This window comes from Schistocerca cancellata, unplaced genomic scaffold (assembly GCF_023864275.1).
Source record: "Schistocerca cancellata isolate TAMUIC-IGC-003103 unplaced genomic scaffold, iqSchCanc2.1 HiC_scaffold_904, whole genome shotgun sequence".
Taxonomy (NCBI): Eukaryota; Metazoa; Arthropoda; class Insecta; order Orthoptera; family Acrididae; genus Schistocerca; species Schistocerca cancellata.
The window spans coordinates 76,317-94,478 of NW_026046914.1; the positions used below are offsets into that span (position 1 = coordinate 76,317).

At 50.4% G+C, this 18,162-nt stretch overlaps 21 non-coding genes across 21 annotated transcripts; all 21 read right to left on the minus strand.

The window, feature by feature from the left end:
* Positions 1-894: 894 nt before the first annotated feature.
* Trnaa-agc (transfer RNA alanine (anticodon AGC)) lies at positions 895-967 on the minus strand. The gene has a single exon. It is a non-coding gene; the product is annotated as a tRNA-Ala (tRNA).
* A 423-nt stretch (positions 968-1,390) lies between these two features.
* On the minus strand, positions 1,391-1,463 carry Trnaa-ugc (transfer RNA alanine (anticodon UGC)). The gene has a single exon. It is a non-coding gene; the product is annotated as a tRNA-Ala (tRNA).
* Positions 1,464-2,537: 1,074 nt separating this feature from the next.
* Positions 2,538-2,610, minus strand: Trnaa-agc (transfer RNA alanine (anticodon AGC)). The gene has a single exon. It is a non-coding gene; the product is annotated as a tRNA-Ala (tRNA).
* A 423-nt stretch (positions 2,611-3,033) lies between these two features.
* On the minus strand, positions 3,034-3,106 carry Trnaa-ugc (transfer RNA alanine (anticodon UGC)). Its single transcript has one exon. It is a non-coding gene; the product is annotated as a tRNA-Ala (tRNA).
* Positions 3,107-4,180: 1,074 nt separating this feature from the next.
* On the minus strand, positions 4,181-4,253 carry Trnaa-agc (transfer RNA alanine (anticodon AGC)). The gene has a single exon. It is a non-coding gene; the product is annotated as a tRNA-Ala (tRNA).
* A 423-nt stretch (positions 4,254-4,676) lies between these two features.
* Positions 4,677-4,749, minus strand: Trnaa-ugc (transfer RNA alanine (anticodon UGC)). The gene has a single exon. It is a non-coding gene; the product is annotated as a tRNA-Ala (tRNA).
* A 1,074-nt stretch (positions 4,750-5,823) lies between these two features.
* On the minus strand, positions 5,824-5,896 carry Trnaa-agc (transfer RNA alanine (anticodon AGC)). Its single transcript has one exon. It is a non-coding gene; the product is annotated as a tRNA-Ala (tRNA).
* Positions 5,897-6,319: 423 nt separating this feature from the next.
* On the minus strand, positions 6,320-6,392 carry Trnaa-ugc (transfer RNA alanine (anticodon UGC)). Its single transcript has one exon. It is a non-coding gene; the product is annotated as a tRNA-Ala (tRNA).
* Positions 6,393-7,466: 1,074 nt separating this feature from the next.
* Positions 7,467-7,539, minus strand: Trnaa-agc (transfer RNA alanine (anticodon AGC)). The gene has a single exon. It is a non-coding gene; the product is annotated as a tRNA-Ala (tRNA).
* Positions 7,540-7,962: 423 nt separating this feature from the next.
* Positions 7,963-8,035, minus strand: Trnaa-ugc (transfer RNA alanine (anticodon UGC)). Its single transcript has one exon. It is a non-coding gene; the product is annotated as a tRNA-Ala (tRNA).
* Positions 8,036-9,112: 1,077 nt separating this feature from the next.
* Positions 9,113-9,185, minus strand: Trnaa-agc (transfer RNA alanine (anticodon AGC)). The gene has a single exon. It is a non-coding gene; the product is annotated as a tRNA-Ala (tRNA).
* Positions 9,186-9,608: 423 nt separating this feature from the next.
* Trnaa-ugc (transfer RNA alanine (anticodon UGC)) lies at positions 9,609-9,681 on the minus strand. The gene has a single exon. It is a non-coding gene; the product is annotated as a tRNA-Ala (tRNA).
* A 1,074-nt stretch (positions 9,682-10,755) lies between these two features.
* Positions 10,756-10,828, minus strand: Trnaa-agc (transfer RNA alanine (anticodon AGC)). The gene has a single exon. It is a non-coding gene; the product is annotated as a tRNA-Ala (tRNA).
* A 423-nt stretch (positions 10,829-11,251) lies between these two features.
* Trnaa-ugc (transfer RNA alanine (anticodon UGC)) lies at positions 11,252-11,324 on the minus strand. Its single transcript has one exon. It is a non-coding gene; the product is annotated as a tRNA-Ala (tRNA).
* Positions 11,325-12,398: 1,074 nt separating this feature from the next.
* Trnaa-agc (transfer RNA alanine (anticodon AGC)) lies at positions 12,399-12,471 on the minus strand. Its single transcript has one exon. It is a non-coding gene; the product is annotated as a tRNA-Ala (tRNA).
* Positions 12,472-12,894: 423 nt separating this feature from the next.
* Trnaa-ugc (transfer RNA alanine (anticodon UGC)) lies at positions 12,895-12,967 on the minus strand. Its single transcript has one exon. It is a non-coding gene; the product is annotated as a tRNA-Ala (tRNA).
* Positions 12,968-14,041: 1,074 nt separating this feature from the next.
* Trnaa-agc (transfer RNA alanine (anticodon AGC)) lies at positions 14,042-14,114 on the minus strand. The gene has a single exon. It is a non-coding gene; the product is annotated as a tRNA-Ala (tRNA).
* A 425-nt stretch (positions 14,115-14,539) lies between these two features.
* Trnaa-ugc (transfer RNA alanine (anticodon UGC)) lies at positions 14,540-14,612 on the minus strand. Its single transcript has one exon. It is a non-coding gene; the product is annotated as a tRNA-Ala (tRNA).
* Positions 14,613-15,687: 1,075 nt separating this feature from the next.
* Positions 15,688-15,760, minus strand: Trnaa-agc (transfer RNA alanine (anticodon AGC)). Its single transcript has one exon. It is a non-coding gene; the product is annotated as a tRNA-Ala (tRNA).
* A 1,567-nt stretch (positions 15,761-17,327) lies between these two features.
* On the minus strand, positions 17,328-17,400 carry Trnaa-agc (transfer RNA alanine (anticodon AGC)). The gene has a single exon. It is a non-coding gene; the product is annotated as a tRNA-Ala (tRNA).
* Positions 17,401-17,823: 423 nt separating this feature from the next.
* Trnaa-ugc (transfer RNA alanine (anticodon UGC)) lies at positions 17,824-17,896 on the minus strand. The gene has a single exon. It is a non-coding gene; the product is annotated as a tRNA-Ala (tRNA).
* Between the last annotated feature and the right edge of the window lie 266 nt (positions 17,897-18,162).

Genomic DNA, 18,162 nt, shown 5'->3' on the forward strand with positions numbered 1-18,162 from the left:
TAACGTCTTAAATTGAAAGGACTGTCGACTGATGACCACAGCAGTTGAGACCCATAGTGCTCAGAGCCATTTCTCGAAAGGACAGTCACAAATTGCTCCGTTTTCACTCCTTGTCGGCAATCACACCGCGCCTCAGGTAACAAGCACATCTGAAGCCCCATTGTGCACTCGACTGTTCATGCCAACTCACTGCCTCGCACTTTACTACTGTGTACCACTCTTGTCGTCCAACTGCAAAAGACTGGGCCACAACACGTTTCCGCGTCTCCATTGCACTGCGCAAACTACGAAACGCTCCCCAAACATGGCACTCACCAATGCAGACGACTTTTCCGACTTTACACGACGCTCACGCAACGCTCACGCTAGTGACAGCCTTATTTAGAGCTTGACGTCGCGCCCAAGCGAGTGAGCACATTTCGCCTACGGCTTAGGCCGCCCACCTAGTGTGGCTGCTCGGTGTCTGCAGGCAGCGAGGGGCTGCAACCTTCCCGTGTTCGCGCCTATGTCACCTCTGCTTGCTTGTCAGAGACAGAGTATCGCAAAACATACAACTCACTCCATGAATTGATTGCTACGGCATCTGTCATCAGCAGTCACAACTAGCAACACCAGTAGCAGCCGACTGCACGTAAAGAATGGGAATGTGCAGTGGGATTTTTGTGAACTCGGCGCAAGGCAGATCTTTCCGACATAGGTTTGAGAATCTTAAGGGAGGACTTGTACTGTTTCTAAATTCAGTGTAGCGGTGGGAGGAGGGTGCTTCTTGCGCGTAACAGTACGCTTGCCAATTGTGGCTGCTAATCGTTCGCTCGTATCTGCCTTGACACATTCGCTGGCTGTGAATTATTCCACTTGCATGGCAGTGTGGACATGTTGGTGTGTTAAAAATTCTGGAGGCGCTGGGTATCGATCCCAGTACCTCTCGCATGCTAAGCGAGCGCTCTACCATCTGAGCTACGCCCCCTGATGACAAATAGTGCTACATACAACCATATCAATACCACAGACCCTTGCACTCTCATTATTCCGCAGACAAACACTACTCTCAATGTGGCCGCGAGGGTGTCTTTCAGGTTTTCTGCATTCTGTATCGAATCGTAGTTGGCCAAAATTAAAGTGGCACGCACAACGTCGAAAATAGCGTTCGGCCACCACTCTGAGTAAGACGGACGTGTTGTCCACTCTCTAGACTTCATTGAGGTTAGGCCGTTATACCTAAGACAGATTTGCAGTCGATGACACCTCGACAACAGCCGGTCCTCACATTTACGTCTTGCTCTCCTTACGTCAGTATACATCATATGAGTCTGTGACGCTGGCTTTGCAACATCTTGCGTGTCTTTAGGCTCGCCGCGACCAACACTTACCATGCACTGTCCACAAAACATGGAGGCGCCGGGGCTTGAACCCGGGACCTTTCACATGCAAAGCGAACGCTCTACCAACTGAGCTACGCCCCCAAGCGCAACAGAGCTGCGCTGTTTTCCTTTCTTTGCTACTCTGAAGTGCACGGACCTGATGGTTGGTTGGTTTGTAGGGGTGAAGGGACCAGTGTACAAAGGCGTGGTCACGTTCATATACACATGAGTTCCAAGTAGTTTCGATGTTCTGGTGTTACGACTACAAATTCCGTCTGTATTTAACGTCTTAAATTGAAAGGACTGTCGACTGATGACCACAGCAGTTGAGACCCATAGTGCTCAGAGCCATTTCTCGAAAGGACAATCACAAATTGCTCCGTTTTCACTCCTTGTCGGCAATCACACCGCGCCTCAGGTAACAAGCACATCTGAAGCCCCATTGTGCACTCGACTGTTCATGCCAACTCACTGCCTCGCACTTTACTACTGTGTACCACTCTTGTCGTCCAACTGCAAAAGACTGGGCCACAACACGTTTCCGCGTCTCCATTGCACTGCGCAAACTACGAAACGCTCCCCAAACATGGCACTCACCAATGCAGACGACTTTTCCGACTTTACACGACGCTCACGCAACGCTCACGCTAGTGACAGCCTTATTTAGAGCTTGACGTCGCGCCCAAGCGAGTGAGCACATTTCGCCTACGGCTTAGGCCGCCCACCTAGTGTGGCTGCTCGGTGTCTGCAGGCAGCGAGGGGCTGCAACCTTCCCGTGTTCGCGCCTATGTCACCTCTGCTTGCTTGTCAGAGACAGAGTATCGCAAAACATACAACTCACTCCATGAATTGATTGCTACGGCATCTGTCATCAGCAGTCACAACTAGCAACACCAGTAGCAGCCGACTGCACGTAAAGAATGGGAATGTGCAGTGGGATTTTTGTGAACTCGGCGCAAGGCAGATCTTTCCGACATAGGTTTGAGAATCTTAAGGGAGGACTTGTACTGTTTCTAAATTCAGTGTAGCGGTGGGAGGAGGGTGCTTCTTGCGCGTAACAGTACGCTTGCCAATTGTGGCTGCTAATCGTTCGCTCGTATCTGCCTTGACACATTCGCTGGCTGTGAATTATTCCACTTGCATGGCAGTGTGGACATGTTGGTGTGTTAAAAATTCTGGAGGCGCTGGGTATCGATCCCAGTACCTCTCGCATGCTAAGCGAGCGCTCTACCATCTGAGCTACGCCCCCTGATGACAAATAGTGCTACATACAACCATATCAATACCACAGACCCTTGCACTCTCATTATTCCGCAGACAAACACTACTCTCAATGTGGCCGCGAGGGTGTCTTTCAGGTTTTCTGCATTCTGTATCGAATCGTAGTTGGCCAAAATTAAAGTGGCACGCACAACGTCGAAAATAGCGTTCGGCCACCACTCTGAGTAAGACGGACGTGTTGTCCACTCTCTAGACTTCATTGAGGTTAGGCCGTTATACCTAAGACAGATTTGCAGTCGATGACACCTCGACAACAGCCGGTCCTCACATTTACGTCTTGCTCTCCTTACGTCAGTATACATCATATGAGTCTGTGACGCTGGCTTTGCAACATCTTGCGTGTCTTTAGGCTCGCCGCGACCAACACTTACCATGCACTGTCCACAAAACATGGAGGCGCCGGGGCTTGAACCCGGGACCTTTCACATGCAAAGCGAACGCTCTACCAACTGAGCTACGCCCCCAAGCGCAACAGAGCTGCGCTGTTTTCCTTTCTTTGCTACTCTGAAGTGCACGGACCTGATGGTTGGTTGGTTTGTAGGGGTGAAGGGACCAGTGTACAAAGGCGTGGTCACGTTCATATACACATGAGTTCCAAGTAGTTTCGATGTTCTGGTGTTACGACTACAAATTCCGTCTGTATTTAACGTCTTAAATTGAAAGGACTGTCGACTGATGACCACAGCAGTTGAGACCCATAGTGCTCAGAGCCATTTCTCGAAAGGACAGTCACAAATTGCTCCGTTTTCACTCCTTGTCGGCAATCACACCGCGCCTCAGGTAACAAGCACATCTGAAGCCCCATTGTGCACTCGACTGTTCATGCCAACTCACTGCCTCGCACTTTACTACTGTGTACCACTCTTGTCGTCCAACTGCAAAAGACTGGGCCACAACACGTTTCCGCGTCTCCATTGCACTGCGCAAACTACGAAACGCTCCCCAAACATGGCACTCACCAATGCAGACGACTTTTCCGACTTTACACGACGCTCACGCAACGCTCACGCTAGTGACAGCCTTATTTAGAGCTTGACGTCGCGCCCAAGCGAGTGAGCACATTTCGCCTACGGCTTAGGCCGCCCACCTAGTGTGGCTGCTCGGTGTCTGCAGGCAGCGAGGGGCTGCAACCTTCCCGTGTTCGCGCCTATGTCACCTCTGCTTGCTTGTCAGAGACAGAGTATCGCAAAACATACAACTCACTCCATGAATTGATTGCTACGGCATCTGTCATCAGCAGTCACAACTAGCAACACCAGTAGCAGCCGACTGCACGTAAAGAATGGGAATGTGCAGTGGGATTTTTGTGAACTCGGCGCAAGGCAGATCTTTCCGACATAGGTTTGAGAATCTTAAGGGAGGACTTGTACTGTTTCTAAATTCAGTGTAGCGGTGGGAGGAGGGTGCTTCTTGCGCGTAACAGTACGCTTGCCAATTGTGGCTGCTAATCGTTCGCTCGTATCTGCCTTGACACATTCGCTGGCTGTGAATTATTCCACTTGCATGGCAGTGTGGACATGTTGGTGTGTTAAAAATTCTGGAGGCGCTGGGTATCGATCCCAGTACCTCTCGCATGCTAAGCGAGCGCTCTACCATCTGAGCTACGCCCCCTGATGACAAATAGTGCTACATACAACCATATCAATACCACAGACCCTTGCACTCTCATTATTCCGCAGACAAACACTACTCTCAATGTGGCCGCGAGGGTGTCTTTCAGGTTTTCTGCATTCTGTATCGAATCGTAGTTGGCCAAAATTAAAGTGGCACGCACAACGTCGAAAATAGCGTTCGGCCACCACTCTGAGTAAGACGGACGTGTTGTCCACTCTCTAGACTTCATTGAGGTTAGGCCGTTATACCTAAGACAGATTTGCAGTCGATGACACCTCGACAACAGCCGGTCCTCACATTTACGTCTTGCTCTCCTTACGTCAGTATACATCATATGAGTCTGTGACGCTGGCTTTGCAACATCTTGCGTGTCTTTAGGCTCGCCGCGACCAACACTTACCATGCACTGTCCACAAAACATGGAGGCGCCGGGGCTTGAACCCGGGACCTTTCACATGCAAAGCGAACGCTCTACCAACTGAGCTACGCCCCCAAGCGCAACAGAGCTGCGCTGTTTTCCTTTCTTTGCTACTCTGAAGTGCACGGACCTGATGGTTGGTTGGTTTGTAGGGGTGAAGGGACCAGTGTACAAAGGCGTGGTCACGTTCATATACACATGAGTTCCAAGTAGTTTCGATGTTCTGGTGTTACGACTACAAATTCCGTCTGTATTTAACGTCTTAAATTGAAAGGACTGTCGACTGATGACCACAGCAGTTGAGACCCATAGTGCTCAGAGCCATTTCTCGAAAGGACAGTCACAAATTGCTCCGTTTTCACTCCTTGTCGGCAATCACACCGCGCCTCAGGTAACAAGCACATCTGAAGCCCCATTGTGCACTCGACTGTTCATGCCAACTCACTGCCTCGCACTTTACTACTGTGTACCACTCTTGTCGTCCAACTGCAAAAGACTGGGCCACAACACGTTTCCGCGTCTCCATTGCACTGCGCAAACTACGAAACGCTCCCCAAACATGGCACTCACCAATGCAGACGACTTTTCCGACTTTACACGACGCTCACGCAACGCTCACGCTAGTGACAGCCTTATTTAGAGCTTGACGTCGCGCCCAAGCGAGTGAGCACATTTCGCCTACGGCTTAGGCCGCCCACCTAGTGTGGCTGCTCGGTGTCTGCAGGCAGCGAGGGGCTGCAACCTTCCCGTGTTCGCGCCTATGTCACCTCTGCTTGCTTGTCAGAGACAGAGTATCGCAAAACATACAACTCACTCCATGAATTGATTGCTACGGCATCTGTCATCAGCAGTCACAACTAGCAACACCAGTAGCAGCCGACTGCACGTAAAGAATGGGAATGTGCAGTGGGATTTTTGTGAACTCGGCGCAAGGCAGATCTTTCCGACATAGGTTTGAGAATCTTAAGGGAGGACTTGTACTGTTTCTAAATTCAGTGTAGCGGTGGGAGGAGGGTGCTTCTTGCGCGTAACAGTACGCTTGCCAATTGTGGCTGCTAATCGTTCGCTCGTATCTGCCTTGACACATTCGCTGGCTGTGAATTATTCCACTTGCATGGCAGTGTGGACATGTTGGTGTGTTAAAAATTCTGGAGGCGCTGGGTATCGATCCCAGTACCTCTCGCATGCTAAGCGAGCGCTCTACCATCTGAGCTACGCCCCCTGATGACAAATAGTGCTACATACAACCATATCAATACCACAGACCCTTGCACTCTCATTATTCCGCAGACAAACACTACTCTCAATGTGGCCGCGAGGGTGTCTTTCAGGTTTTCTGCATTCTGTATCGAATCGTAGTTGGCCAAAATTAAAGTGGCACGCACAACGTCGAAAATAGCGTTCGGCCACCACTCTGAGTAAGACGGACGTGTTGTCCACTCTCTAGACTTCATTGAGGTTAGGCCGTTATACCTAAGACAGATTTGCAGTCGATGACACCTCGACAACAGCCGGTCCTCACATTTACGTCTTGCTCTCCTTACGTCAGTATACATCATATGAGTCTGTGACGCTGGCTTTGCAACATCTTGCGTGTCTTTAGGCTCGCCGCGACCAACACTTACCATGCACTGTCCACAAAACATGGAGGCGCCGGGGCTTGAACCCGGGACCTTTCACATGCAAAGCGAACGCTCTACCAACTGAGCTACGCCCCCAAGCGCAACAGAGCTGCGCTGTTTTCCTTTCTTTGCTACTCTGAAGTGCACGGACCTGATGGTTGGTTGGTTTGTAGGGGTGAAGGGACCAGTGTACAAAGGCGTGGTCACGTTCATATACACATGAGTTCCAAGTAGTTTCGATGTTCTGGTGTTACGACTACAAATTCCGTCTGTATTTAACGTCTTAAATTGAAAGGACTGTCGACTGATGACCACAGCAGTTGAGACCCATAGTGCTCAGAGCCATTTCTCGAAAGGACAGTCACAAATTGCTCCGTTTTCACTCCTTGTCGGCAATCACACCGCGCCTCAGGTAACAAGCACATCTGAAGCCCCATTGTGCACTCGACTGTTCATGCCAACTCACTGCCTCGCACTTTACTACTGTGTACCACTCTTGTCGTCCAACTGCAAAAGACTGGGCCACAACACGTTTCCGCGTCTCCATTGCACTGCGCAAACTACGAAACGCTCCCCAAACATGGCACTCACCAATGCAGACGACTTTTCCGACTTTACACGACGCTCACGCAACGCTCACGCTAGTGACAGCCTTATTTAGAGCTTGACGTCGCGCCCAAGCGAGTGAGCACATTTCGCCTACGGCTTAGGCCGCCCACCTAGTGTGGCTGCTCGGTGTCTGCAGGCAGCGAGGGGCTGCAACCTTCCCGTGTTCGCGCCTATGTCACCTCTGCTTGCTTGTCAGAGACAGAGTATCGCAAAACATACAACTCACTCCATGAATTGATTGCTACGGCATCTGTCATCAGCAGTCACAACTAGCAACACCAGTAGCAGCCGACTGCACGTAAAGAATGGGAATGTGCAGTGGGATTTTTGTGAACTCGGCGCAAGGCAGATCTTTCCGACATAGGTTTGAGAATCTTAAGGGAGGACTTGTACTGTTTCTAAATTCAGTGTAGCGGTGGGAGGAGGGTGCTTCTTGCGCGTAACAGTACGCTTGCCAATTGTGGCTGCTAATCGTTCGCTCGTATCTGCCTTGACACATTCGCTGGCTGTGAATTATTCCACTTGCATGGCAGTGTGGACATGTTGGTGTGTTAAAAATTCTGGAGGCGCTGGGTATCGATCCCAGTACCTCTCGCATGCTAAGCGAGCGCTCTACCATCTGAGCTACGCCCCCTGATGACAAATAGTGCTACATACAACCATATCAATACCACAGACCCTTGCACTCTCATTATTCCGCAGACAAACACTACTCTCAATGTGGCCGCGAGGGTGTCTTTCAGGTTTTCTGCATTCTGTATCGAATCGTAGTTGGCCAAAATTAAAGTGGCACGCACAACGTCGAAAATAGCGTTCGGCCACCACTCTGAGTAAGACGGACGTGTTGTCCACTCTCTAGACTTCATTGAGGTTAGGCCGTTATACCTAAGACAGATTTGCAGTCGATGACACCTCGACAACAGCCGGTCCTCACATTTACGTCTTGCTCTCCTTACGTCAGTATACATCATATGAGTCTGTGACGCTGGCTTTGCAACATCTTGCGTGTCTTTAGGCTCGCCGCGACCAACACTTACCATGCACTGTCCACAAAACATGGAGGCGCCGGGGCTTGAACCCGGGACCTTTCACATGCAAAGCGAACGCTCTACCAACTGAGCTACGCCCCCAAGCGCAACAGAGCTGCGCTGTTTTCCTTTCTTTGCTACTCTGAAGTGCACGGACCTGATGGTTGGTTGGTTTGTAGGGGTGAAGGGACCAGTGTACAAAGGCGTGGTCACGTTCATATACACATGAGTTCCAAGTAGTTTCGATGTTCTGGTGTTACGACTACAAATTCCGTCTGTATTTAACGTCTTAAATTGAAAGGACTGTCGACTGATGACCACAGCAGTTGAGACCCATAGTGCTCAGAGCCATTTCTCGAAAGGACAGTCACAAATTGCTCCGTTTTCACTCCTTGTCGGCAATCACACCGCGCCTCAGGTAACAAGCACATCTGAAGCCCCATTGTGCACTCGACTGTTCATGCCAACTCACTGCCTCGCACTTTACTACTGTGTACCACTCTTGTCGTCCAACTGCAAAAGACTGGGCCACAACACGTTTCCGCGTCTCCATTGCACTGCGCAAACTACGAAACGCTCCCCAAACATGGCACTCACCAATGCAGACGACTTTTCCGACTTTACACGACGCTCACGCAACGCTCACGCTAGTGACAGCCTTATTTAGAGCTTGACGTCGCGCCCAAGCGAGTGAGCACATTTCGCCTACGGCTTAGGCCGCCCACCTAGTGTGGCTGCTCGGTGTCTGCAGGCAGCGAGGGGCTGCAACCTTCCCGTGTTCGCGCCTATGTCACCTCTGCTTGCTTGTCAGAGACAGAGTATCGCAAAACATACAACTCACTCCATGAATTGATTGCTACGGCATCTGTCATCAGCAGTCACAACTAGCAACACCAGTAGCAGCCGACTGCACGTAAAGAATGGGAATGTGCAGTGGGATTTTTGTGAACTCGGCGCAAGGCAGATCTTTCCGACATAGGTTTGAGAATCTTAAGAAGGGAGGACTTGTACTGTTTCTAAATTCAGTGTAGCGGTGGGAGGAGGGTGCTTCTTGCGCGTAACAGTACGCTTGCCAATTGTGGCTGCTAATCGTTCGCTCGTATCTGCCTTGACACATTCGCTGGCTGTGAATTATTCCACTTGCATGGCAGTGTGGACATGTTGGTGTGTTAAAAATTCTGGAGGCGCTGGGTATCGATCCCAGTACCTCTCGCATGCTAAGCGAGCGCTCTACCATCTGAGCTACGCCCCCTGATGACAAATAGTGCTACATACAACCATATCAATACCACAGACCCTTGCACTCTCATTATTCCGCAGACAAACACTACTCTCAATGTGGCCGCGAGGGTGTCTTTCAGGTTTTCTGCATTCTGTATCGAATCGTAGTTGGCCAAAATTAAAGTGGCACGCACAACGTCGAAAATAGCGTTCGGCCACCACTCTGAGTAAGACGGACGTGTTGTCCACTCTCTAGACTTCATTGAGGTTAGGCCGTTATACCTAAGACAGATTTGCAGTCGATGACACCTCGACAACAGCCGGTCCTCACATTTACGTCTTGCTCTCCTTACGTCAGTATACATCATATGAGTCTGTGACGCTGGCTTTGCAACATCTTGCGTGTCTTTAGGCTCGCCGCGACCAACACTTACCATGCACTGTCCACAAAACATGGAGGCGCCGGGGCTTGAACCCGGGACCTTTCACATGCAAAGCGAACGCTCTACCAACTGAGCTACGCCCCCAAGCGCAACAGAGCTGCGCTGTTTTCCTTTCTTTGCTACTCTGAAGTGCACGGACCTGATGGTTGGTTGGTTTGTAGGGGTGAAGGGACCAGTGTACAAAGGCGTGGTCACGTTCATATACACATGAGTTCCAAGTAGTTTCGATGTTCTGGTGTTACGACTACAAATTCCGTCTGTATTTAACGTCTTAAATTGAAAGGACTGTCGACTGATGACCACAGCAGTTGAGACCCATAGTGCTCAGAGCCATTTCTCGAAAGGACAGTCACAAATTGCTCCGTTTTCACTCCTTGTCGGCAATCACACCGCGCCTCAGGTAACAAGCACATCTGAAGCCCCATTGTGCACTCGACTGTTCATGCCAACTCACTGCCTCGCACTTTACTACTGTGTACCACTCTTGTCGTCCAACTGCAAAAGACTGGGCCACAACACGTTTCCGCGTCTCCATTGCACTGCGCAAACTACGAAACGCTCCCCAAACATGGCACTCACCAATGCAGACGACTTTTCCGACTTTACACGACGCTCACGCAACGCTCACGCTAGTGACAGCCTTATTTAGAGCTTGACGTCGCGCCCAAGCGAGTGAGCACATTTCGCCTACGGCTTAGGCCGCCCACCTAGTGTGGCTGCTCGGTGTCTGCAGGCAGCGAGGGGCTGCAACCTTCCCGTGTTCGCGCCTATGTCACCTCTGCTTGCTTGTCAGAGACAGAGTATCGCAAAACATACAACTCACTCCATGAATTGATTGCTACGGCATCTGTCATCAGCAGTCACAACTAGCAACACCAGTAGCAGCCGACTGCACGTAAAGAATGGGAATGTGCAGTGGGATTTTTGTGAACTCGGCGCAAGGCAGATCTTTCCGACATAGGTTTGAGAATCTTAAGGGAGGACTTGTACTGTTTCTAAATTCAGTGTAGCGGTGGGAGGAGGGTGCTTCTTGCGCGTAACAGTACGCTTGCCAATTGTGGCTGCTAATCGTTCGCTCGTATCTGCCTTGACACATTCGCTGGCTGTGAATTATTCCACTTGCATGGCAGTGTGGACATGTTGGTGTGTTAAAAATTCTGGAGGCGCTGGGTATCGATCCCAGTACCTCTCGCATGCTAAGCGAGCGCTCTACCATCTGAGCTACGCCCCCTGATGACAAATAGTGCTACATACAACCATATCAATACCACAGACCCTTGCACTCTCATTATTCCGCAGACAAACACTACTCTCAATGTGGCCGCGAGGGTGTCTTTCAGGTTTTCTGCATTCTGTATCGAATCGTAGTTGGCCAAAATTAAAGTGGCACGCACAACGTCGAAAATAGCGTTCGGCCACCACTCTGAGTAAGACGGACGTGTTGTCCACTCTCTAGACTTCATTGAGGTTAGGCCGTTATACCTAAGACAGATTTGCAGTCGATGACACCTCGACAACAGCCGGTCCTCACATTTACGTCTTGCTCTCCTTACGTCAGTATACATCATATGAGTCTGTGACGCTGGCTTTGCAACATCTTGCGTGTCTTTAGGCTCGCCGCGACCAACACTTACCATGCACTGTCCACAAAACATGGAGGCGCCGGGGCTTGAACCCGGGACCTTTCACATGCAAAGCGAACGCTCTACCAACTGAGCTACGCCCCCAAGCGCAACAGAGCTGCGCTGTTTTCCTTTCTTTGCTACTCTGAAGTGCACGGACCTGATGGTTGGTTGGTTTGTAGGGGTGAAGGGACCAGTGTACAAAGGCGTGGTCACGTTCATATACACATGAGTTCCAAGTAGTTTCGATGTTCTGGTGTTACGACTACAAATTCCGTCTGTATTTAACGTCTTAAATTGAAAGGACTGTCGACTGATGACCACAGCAGTTGAGACCCATAGTGCTCAGAGCCATTTCTCGAAAGGACAGTCACAAATTGCTCCGTTTTCACTCCTTGTCGGCAATCACACCGCGCCTCAGGTAACAAGCACATCTGAAGCCCCATTGTGCACTCGACTGTTCATGCCAACTCACTGCCTCGCACTTTACTACTGTGTACCACTCTTGTCGTCCAACTGCAAAAGACTGGGCCACAACACGTTTCCGCGTCTCCATTGCACTGCGCAAACTACGAAACGCTCCCCAAACATGGCACTCACCAATGCAGACGACTTTTCCGACTTTACACGACGCTCACGCAACGCTCACGCTAGTGACAGCCTTATTTAGAGCTTGACGTCGCGCCCAAGCGAGTGAGCACATTTCGCCTACGGCTTAGGCCGCCCACCTAGTGTGGCTGCTCGGTGTCTGCAGGCAGCGAGGGGCTGCAACCTTCCCGTGTTCGCGCCTATGTCACCTCTGCTTGCTTGTCAGAGACAGAGTATCGCAAAACATACAACTCACTCCATGAATTGATTGCTACGGCATCTGTCATCAGCAGTCACAACTAGCAACACCAGTAGCAGCCGACTGCACGTAAAGAATGGGAATGTGCAGTGGGATTTTTGTGAACTCGGCGCAAGGCAGATCTTTCCGACATAGGTTTGAGAATCTTAAGGGAGGACTTGTACTGTTTCTAAATTCAGTGTAGCGGTGGGAGGAGGGTGCTTCTTGCGCGTAACAGTACGCTTGCCAATTGTGGCTGCTAATCGTTCGCTCGTATCTGCCTTGACACATTCGCTGGCTGTGAATTATTCCACTTGCATGGCAGTGTGGACATGTTGGTGTGTTAAAAATTCTGGAGGCGCTGGGTATCGATCCCAGTACCTCTCGCATGCTAAGCGAGCGCTCTACCATCTGAGCTACGCCCCCTGATGACAAATAGTGCTACATACAACCATATCAATACCACAGACCCTTGCACTCTCATTATTCCGCAGACAAACACTACTCTCAATGTGGCCGCGAGGGTGTCTTTCAGGTTTTCTGCATTCTGTATCGAATCGTAGTTGGCCAAAATTAAAGTGGCACGCACAACGTCGAAAATAGCGTTCGGCCACCACTCTGAGTAAGACGGACGTGTTGTCCACTCTCTAGACTTCATTGAGGTTAGGCCGTTATACCTAAGACAGATTTGCAGTCGATGACACCTCGACAACAGCCGGTCCTCACATTTACGTCTTGCTCTCCTTACGTCAGTATACATCATATGAGTCTGTGACGCTGGCTTTGCAACATCTTGCGTGTCTTTAGGCTCGCCGCGACCAACACTTACCATGCACTGTCCACAAAACATGGAGGCGCCGGGGCTTGAACCCGGGACCTTTCACATGCAAAGCGAACGCTCTACCAACTGAGCTACGCCCCCAAGCGCAACAGAGCTGCGCTGTTTTCCTTTCTTTGCTACTCTGAAGTGCACGGACCTGATGGTTGGTTGGTTTGTAGGGGTGAAGGGACCAGTGTACAAAGGCGTGGTCACGTTCATATACACATGAGTTCCAAGTAGTTTCGATGTTCTGGTGTTACGACTACAAATTCCGTCTGTATTTAACGTCTTAAATTGAAAGGACTGTCGACTGATGACCACAGCAGTTGAGACCCATAGTGCTCAGAGCCATTTCTCGAAAGGACAGTCACAAATTGCTCCGTTTTCACTCCTTGTCGGCAATCACACCGCGCCTCAGGTAACAAGCACATCTGAAGCCCCATTGTGCACTCGACTGTTCATGCCAACTCACTGCCTCGCACTTTACTACTGTGTACCACTCTTGTCGTCCAACTGCAAAAGACTGGGCCACAACACGTTTCCGCGTCTCCATTGCACTGCGCAAACTACGAAACGCTCCCCAAACATGGCACTCACCAATGCAGACGACTTTTCCGACTTTACACGACGCTCACGCAACGCTCACGCTAGTGACAGCCTTATTTAGAGCTTGACGTCGCGCCCAAGCGAGTGAGCACATTTCGCCTACGGCTTAGGCCGCCCACCTAGTGTGGCTGCTCGGTGTCTGCAGGCAGCGAGGGGCTGCAACCTTCCCGTGTTCGCGCCTATGTCACCTCTGCTTGCTTGTCAGAGACAGAGTATCGCAAAACATACAACTCACTCCATGAATTGATTGCTACGGCATCTGTCATCAGCAGTCACAACTAGCAACACCAGTAGCAGCCGACTGCACGTAAAGAATGGGAATGTGCAGTGGGATTTTTGTGAACTCGGCGCAAGGCAGATCTTTCCGACATAGGTTTGAGAATCTTAAGGGAGGACTTGTACTGTTTCTAAATTCAGTGTAGCGGTGGGAGGAGGGTGCTTCTTGCGCGTAACAGTACGCTTGCCAATTGTGGCTGCTAATCGTTCGCTCGTATCTGCCTTGACACATTCGCTGGCTGTGAATTATTCCACTTGCATGGCAGTGTGGACATGTTGGTGTGTTAAAAATTCTGGAGGCGCTGGGTATCGATCCCAGTACCTCTCGCATGCTAAGCGAGCGCTCTACCATCTGAGCTACGCCCCCTGATGACAAATAGTGCTACATACAACCATATCAATACCACAGACCCTTGCACTCTCATTATTCCGCAGACAAACACTACTCTCAATGTGGCCGCGAGGGTGTCTTTCAGGTTTTCTGCATTCTGTATCGAATCGTAGTTGGCCAAAATTAAAGTGGCACGCACAACGTCGAAAATAGCGTTCGGCGCCACCACTCTGAGTAAGACGGACGTGTTGTCCACTCTCTAGACTTCATTGAGGTTAGGCCGTTATACCTAAGACAGATTTGCAGTCGATGACACCTCGACAACAGCCGGTCCTCACATTTACGTCTTGCTCTCCTTACGTCAGTATACATCATATGAGTCTGTGACGCTGGCTTTGCAACATCTTGCGTGTCTTTAGGCTCGCCGCGACCAACACTTACCATGCACTGTCCACAAAACATGGAGGCGCCGGGGCTTGAACCCGGGACCTTTCACATGCAAAGCGAACGCTCTACCAACTGAGCTACGCCCCCAAGCGCAACAGAGCTGCGCTGTTTTCCTTTCTTTGCTACTCTGAAGTGCACGGACCTGATGGTTGGTTGGTTTGTAGGGGTGAAGGGACCAGTGTACAAAGGCGTGGTCACGTTCATATACACATGAGTTCCAAGTAGTTTCGATGTTCTGGTGTTACGACTACAAATTCCGTCTGTATTTAACGTCTTAAATTGAAAGGACTGTCGACTGATGACCACAGCAGTTGAGACCCATAGTGCTCAGAGCCATTTCTCGAAAGGACAGTCACAAATTGCTCCGTTTTCACTCCTTGTCGGCAATCACACCGCGCCTCAGGTAACAAGCACATCTGAAGCCCCATTGTGCACTCGACTGTTCATGCCAACTCACTGCCTCGCACTTTACTACTGTGTACCACTCTTGTCGTCCAACTGCAAAAGACTGGGCCACAACACGTTTCCGCGTCTCCATTGCACTGCGCAAAACTACGAAACGCTCCCCAAACATGGCACTCACCAATGCAGACGACTTTTCCGACTTTACACGACGCTCACGCAACGCTCACGCTAGTGACAGCCTTATTTAGAGCTTGACGTCGCGCCCAAGCGAGTGAGCACATTTCGCCTACGGCTTAGGCCGCCCACCTAGTGTGGCTGCTCGGTGTCTGCAGGCAGCGAGGGGCTGCAACCTTCCCGTGTTCGCGCCTATGTCACCTCTGCTTGCTTGTCAGAGACAGAGTATCGCAAAACATACAACTCACTCCATGAATTGATTGCTACGGCATCTGTCATCAGCAGTCACAACTAGCAACACCAGTAGCAGCCGACTGCACGTAAAGAATGGGAATGTGCAGTGGGATTTTTGTGAACTCGGCGCAAGGCAGATCTTTCCGACATAGGTTTGAGAATCTTAAGGGAGGACTTGTACTGTTTCTAAATTCAGTGTAGCGGTGGGAGGAGGGTGCTTCTTGCGCGTAACAGTACGCTTGCCAATTGTGGCTGCTAATCGTTCGCTCGTATCTGCCTTGACACATTCGCTGGCTGTGAATTATTCCACTTGCATGGCAGTGTGGACATGTTGGTGTGTTAAAAATTCTGGAGGCGCTGGGTATCGATCCCAGTACCTCTCGCATGCTAAGCGAGCGCTCTACCATCTGAGCTACGCCCCCTGATGACAAATAGTGCTACATACAACCATATCAATACCACAGACCCTTGCACTCTCATTATTCCGCAGACAAACACTACTCTCAATGTGGCCGCGAGGGTGTCTTTCAGGTTTTCTGCATTCTGTATCGAATCGTAGTTGGCCAAAATTAAAGTGGCACGCACAACGTCGAAATAGCGTTCGGCCACCACTCTGAGTAAGACGGACGTGTTGTCCACTCTCTAGACTTCATTGAGGTTAGGCCGTTATACCTAAGACAGATTTGCAGTCGATGACACCTCGACAACAGCCGGTCCTCACATTTACGTCTTGCTCTCCTTACGTCAGTATACATCATATGAGTCTGTGACGCTGGCTTTGCAACATCTTGCGTGTCTTTAGGCTCGCCGCGACCAACACTTACCATGCACTGTCCACAAAACATGGAGGCGCCGGGGCTTGAACCCGGGACCTTTCACATGCAAAGCGAACGCTCTACCAACTGAGCTACGCCCCAAGCGCAACAGAGCTGCGCTGTTTTCCTTTCTTTGCTACTCTGAAGTGCACGGACCTGATGGTTGGTTGGTTTGTAGGGGTGAAGGGACCAGTGTACAAAGGCGTGGTCACGTTCATATACACATGAGTTCCAAGTAGTTTCGATGTTCTGGTGTTACGACTACAAATTCCGTCTGTATTTAACGTCTTAAATTGAAAGGACTGTCGACTGATGACCACAGCAGTTGAGACCCATAGTGCTCAGAGCCATTTCTCGAAAGGACAGTCACAAATTGCTCCGTTTTCACTCCTTGTCGGCAATCACACCGCGCCTCAGGTAACAAGCACATCTGAAGCCCCATTGTGCACTCGACTGTTCATGCCAACTCACTGCCTCGCACTTTACTACTGTGTACCACTCTTGTCGTCCAACTGCAAAAGACTGGGCCACAACACGTTTCCGCGTCTCCATTGCACTGCGCAAACTACGAAACGCTCCCCAAACATGGCACTCACCAATGCAGACGACTTTCCGACTTTACACGACGCTCACGCAACGCTCACGCTAGTGACAGCCTTATTTAGAGCTTGACGTCGCGCCCAAGCGAGTGAGCACATTTCGCCTACGGCTTAGGCCGCCCACCTAGTGTGGCTGCTCGGTGTCTGCAGGCAGCGAGGGGCTGCAACCTTCCCGTGTTCGCGCCTATGTCACCTCTGCTTGCTTGTCAGAGACAGAGTATCGCAAAACATACAACTCACTCCATGAATTGATTGCTACGGCATCTGTCATCAGCAGTCACAACTAGCAACACCAGTAGCAGCCGACTGCACGTAAAGAATGGGAATGTGCAGTGGGATTTTTGTGAACTCGGCGCAAGGCAGATCTTTCCGACATAGGTTTGAGAATCTTAAGGGAGGACTTGTACTGTTTCTAAATTCAGTGTAGCGGTGGGAGGAGGGTGCTTCTTGCGCGTAACAGTACGCTTGCCAATTGTGGCTGCTAATCGTTCGCTCGTATCTGCCTTGACACATTCGCTGGCTGTGAATTATTCCACTTGCATGGCAGTGTGGACATGTTGGTGTGTTAAAAATTCTGGAGGCGCTGGGTATCGATCCCAGTACCTCTCGCATGCTAAGCGAGCGCTCTACCATCTGAGCTACGCCCCCTGATGACAAATAGTGCTACATACAACCATATCAATACCACAGACCCTTGCACTCTCATTATTCCGCAGACAAACACTACTCTCAATGTGGCCGCGAGGGTGTCTTTCAGGTTTTCTGCATTCTGTATCGAATCGTAGTTGGCCAAAATTAAAGTGGCACGCACAACGTCGAAAATAGCGTTCGGCCACCACTCTGAGTAAGACGGACGTGTTGTCCACTCTCTAGACTTCATTGAGGTTAGGCCGTTATACCTAAGACAGATTTGCAGTCGATGACACCTCGACAACAGCCGGTCCTCACATTTACGTCTTGCTCTCCTTACGTCAGTATACATCATATGAGTCTGTGACGCTGGCTTTGCAACATCTTGCGTGTCTTTAGGCTCGCCGCGACCAACACTTACCATGCACTGTCCACAAAACATGGAGGCGCCGGGGCTTGAACCCGGGACCTTTCACATGCAAAGCGAACGCTCTACCAACTGAGCTACGCCCCCAAGCGCAACAGAGCTGCGCTGTTTTCCTTTCTTTGCTACTCTGAAGTGCACGGACCTGATGGTTGGTTGGTTTGTAGGGGTGAAGGGACCAGTGTACAAAGGCGTGGTCACGTTCATATACACATGAGTTCCAAGTAGTTTCGATGTTCTGGTGTTACGACTACAAATTCCGTCTGTATTTAACGTCTTAAATTGAAAGGACTGTCGACTGATGACCACAGCAGTTGAGACCCATAGTGCTCAGAGCCATTTCTCGAAAGGACAGT